Below are 4,123 nucleotides of genomic sequence, written 5' to 3'. Positions count from 1 at the left end.
CATTATTTTGAAACCAAGACACAGCAAAAACTGTCAATTTAGAAACATTGTGGTAATTTTAAGATAAACATAGTGTACACTGAATGTTTATGGGATATTATAACCTGCTTTCTGTTACTGTGTAAAATAGGATATTTTTCAAAAAGTTGTTGCAAAAAATATGAAATGAAATGAAATGACATGAAATTTACCCTAAATTGTAGATTGACTCATATATAGTATTTTCCTTCCAAAATGATTTATATTTCTCAGACAGCAAATAATAAATTTTTTTTTTTTTTATTAAAATCAGAATAGATCATGTTAATGAAACAACCAAAATGAAAAATGTTATATAGCTCTCTATATATGAAGTGTGTATTTTATATATTTATATATAAACTCCATATCTGATACGAATAATTATTGCTTGCTACGATACATAAAAATAATTTGTGATTGGCTGGTACTTACTTTGATATGGTGAAGCAAATCCTGAGCTGTCCCATGAATTGTGCTTTGTGTTTTTCACACTGCATGTGGGTCTCCAAAGCTTTCTTCCCCATTGTTCTGAGTTTTAAATTCTTTTTGAACAGCCTGAACCAGACCACAAACACATTGCCACTAACTGGACTGAACCACAGCTCAAAATTAGGGTTATGTAACAATTTTCATTAGATTTATATTTCCCCATGGCTAAAGGCTAAAGCTCAAACTTTTCCATGGTTCACACAGCTACCATAAGGCATAAACAAACTCCCCGCAAACACGTATTTTAGTTGGTTTTGTCTTTTTCTTTCTGCATGACAAATAAACGAAAAGATTTCAAATTGATTTCAAAAGAAAATAAAATCTTTATGGGGTCGGTTAGATTTCATTTTTAGGACCTTTGAAACGCAAATTTAAGAAATTATAATGCTAATTAAGGCCTTATTTTATATTATGTAATTTCAGACTATGTAAAGATCCGCGGAAACCCTGGGGATAGGTGGAGACTGGAGAGAGATGTTTCTCTGTGGCGACCCCTAAAGAGAAAAGCCGAAAGAAGAAGAAGAAGTGTCTGCCTATAGTCCAGTCTTACCAAATGCTGCTGTTTGGCCAATAAGACAAAGCAAGAGCGCCACCCACAGGTGTTTGCACACTGCAGCCATGATCACTTCTGCTACACCACCTGATCTTCCTTCAAAAAAGTGACAGTGCAACAAATGTGTGTTAGTAATAAATTCCTTTTCAGTCACTTTGTTCTATCACATCACTGCAGACTGCTGAATACTTTTATAGTTTTTTCCATCACAGAAGTTGAGTGTTGCTGATATTAAAATTAAATGTAACTGCATTTCATTGTTTGTTAGGTGTACACAACCACAGCAAAGTTTAATCTAATCATGACAGCATTATAAAATAACATTATGGGACAAGCTTGTGTAAAAGAATCAAAAGCAGTTTGTGATTTGTAATGTGCCACAGGTGGTACTCTAACACTCAATGATTGATTAATTGAATAACTAAACTTACTTCATATGAAAATTATTTTTATTTTTTTTGAGCAGCAAATATTTACTGCACTTCTACAGCTAGAGAGAGAAGCTAGCCCATAATAATTCTTTGTAAAAGGAAAATAACTTCTTTTAAACATTTTTGATCAAGAAGTTTAATCAAAGCTCACATATTTAAGGTAATTTTCCATTGACAGCCTTTAATGTGTTTTTTAGGTAAGATTCAAATATAAAAACAGATAAACAGCATGAAAACTGTTTACTAATACGAGGCATTAAGAACATACCTGGGTGAATAACACAGAATGCAGTGAAAAGTTTACACCAAGCCTGCTCTCTGTCTCTCTTTCTCTTCTCTCTCCTCACAATCTCTCTCTTTCCTCTCTTTCTCTTCTTTCTCTCTTCTCAAACTCTCTCTCTCTCTCTCTCCAGCTGTATAACAAACAGACTAACAAGGTGGGTTAATAAATACTGCAGAAGTACTTTCAGAGTCATCCAGTTTAACAACCCACATTATACTTTAAATTCAGTTTAAACTCACCCCCTCTGTCTCCGTATACATGTTTGTTTCCTGGACACTGTCCAAATCATTTTTGGGAATTGTAGGGGTGCGTCATTTTTGAGGACAAACTAACACACACACTGAAATACTGCACTGTGTGTGTGTGTGTGTTTTATAAAATGGTAAAAATTAAATTGTTTGTAACTTATTTGTTCTCAAATAAGAATATCATTAATCACATCACTGTCTTAGCATTATATAAATGTCTTATATTATATAAACATATATTATTAAAAAAAACATTTATGAATTTTCATCTTTTGTATGGTAACGTAACGGCCGGGACCCCCGCCCTGTGCAGGGTTTGAACCCGGACGCCCGTGGTGTGTGTGCACACGCCAGCACACGGTGGAATGAGACCCATTCGCAGGATTCAGTGAAGCGCTGCTTTTATTACATTTAAGACACGACATAGGGAAACAAACGGAACACGAGACATGGTGTGGTTTACAAAACAAAACAAGAACAAAAACTAGATCTTAACTTGGGCATGGAACTTACACAGAAACCACGGTACAGGTAACACAATCAGGACTAGAACAATAGGAAAGGCTTAACACGAAAGACACACAAAGAAGCAGGCTTCCAGGGTTCACCTGCCAGCGCCATCCCCAGGCCCAGCAGGGAACTGTCCAGCTGTTCCTGACAGGTAATATAACAATAATAATAATAATAATAATAAAAATAAAATGTCAACATGTCATTGTTGTAGCAAGACAGTCAAAAATAATGCAGCGTGACTGTCAAACTCTATCCAGGAGTAATTTTTTTCTCATAAACCCACAAATTGGGGATGTTGATTGTTGATGATTGTGAACTGTGAACAGAAATTTTTAGGCTTAAGCTGGAGAAGGTCAATTACTCAGGATTTTTTAAAGGAAATTTGTGAGCATTCACGTTAGGTCCAAGCAGACATAATAATTTTAGATTTAAAACGATTTCCACAGCAAGGGTAAGGGACCATTTTAAACAAAAAACTGACACAAAGACATAACTTTCTGGGATGGTTTAGAGTTCTTTGAAGCTGCATTTAGTCTGCATTTTGGAAGATCAAACTAGCGGGTACCATTGAAGTCCACTATATGGAGAAAAATCCTGAAATGTTTCCTGAAACATAATTTCTTGATGACTGAAGACAGAAAAACGTGTATATCTTGGATGACAAGGGGGTGAGTAAATTATTTGTAAGTTATTTGTTCTGGATGTGCGCCTCTCCTTTATTGATTAATCACTGTGTGCTTACATATTAATCACTTTGATTAATCAGTGATCACAGTCTTCGTTTGGACACACACTCACCTCATCCTTCATGTACTGGTCAGAATGTTTCAAAATTACATTTTACTCAATTTTATATTTTATAATATTTATATACTTTAAAGAATACTTTATATTTTAAAGTCATCTCCAGCCTGGACAAGTAGAGCTGGTCCCATTCCAATCTTTCAGGTTTGTAGTTGTTAGTTGACTGTACATGCACATCTCTGAAAACATTATTCTGTAATTTAACTTTTATAATATGAGCATGAGAAATAACCCCAGATAATACACATAAACCTTTTTTACTACAGAATAAAAATTGCTTGAATTTATTTCTGACAATGTTTAAAAAGGACATGTCAGAAAAGGGTGTTCCAGAGTTCTAAGTTCAGGAGTTACTAGCACAGACTCTAGATAATTATTATACAGGAATAAACACACGCAAAAACACATAGTAATTAAAACAAACATTTACTGAGTAAAGTAAATAATAAATATCAAGTAAGTTTAATATGTCAATTTCAGTCAATATTCTCTCTAATGGTTACTAACATTACATAAATAATTATAGTAAGACAACTAGATTAATTCAATTTAATTAACAGTGTTAATTAAACATTATGTATTACTGCAAACATTCTAAATACTAGTACTCTTGATACAGATTTAATTTTACATTTCAAGCTATGACAACTTAAAAAACTACATGCAAGAGAACAAGATTTCTTTAAATACAACTAAGAAAGCATATAACACAAGTCTAAAACTTTCCACTGTAATTTTGTTAATAAACGGCTAGAAATATTTTTAAGAACATCACAATGTT

The 4,123-nt window shown here is 33.5% G+C and overlaps 1 long non-coding RNA gene across 1 annotated transcript; it reads right to left on the bottom strand.

Annotated features, from left to right (window-relative positions):
• Positions 1-307: 307 nt before the first annotated feature.
• Positions 308-1,934, bottom strand: LOC131369747 (uncharacterized). The gene is made up of 3 exons (XR_009207325.1): positions 1,763-1,934; positions 1,061-1,159; positions 308-576 (listed from the first exon to the last, which is right to left on the bottom strand). It is a non-coding gene; the product is annotated as an uncharacterized LOC131369747 (long non-coding RNA).
• Between the last annotated feature and the right edge of the window lie 2,189 nt (positions 1,935-4,123).

Source organism: Hemibagrus wyckioides, linkage group LG19 (genome assembly GCF_019097595.1).
Source record: "Hemibagrus wyckioides isolate EC202008001 linkage group LG19, SWU_Hwy_1.0, whole genome shotgun sequence".
Lineage (NCBI taxonomy): Eukaryota > Metazoa > Chordata > Actinopteri > Siluriformes > Bagridae > Hemibagrus > Hemibagrus wyckioides.
This window is presented reverse-complemented; position numbering and strand designations above follow the sequence as displayed.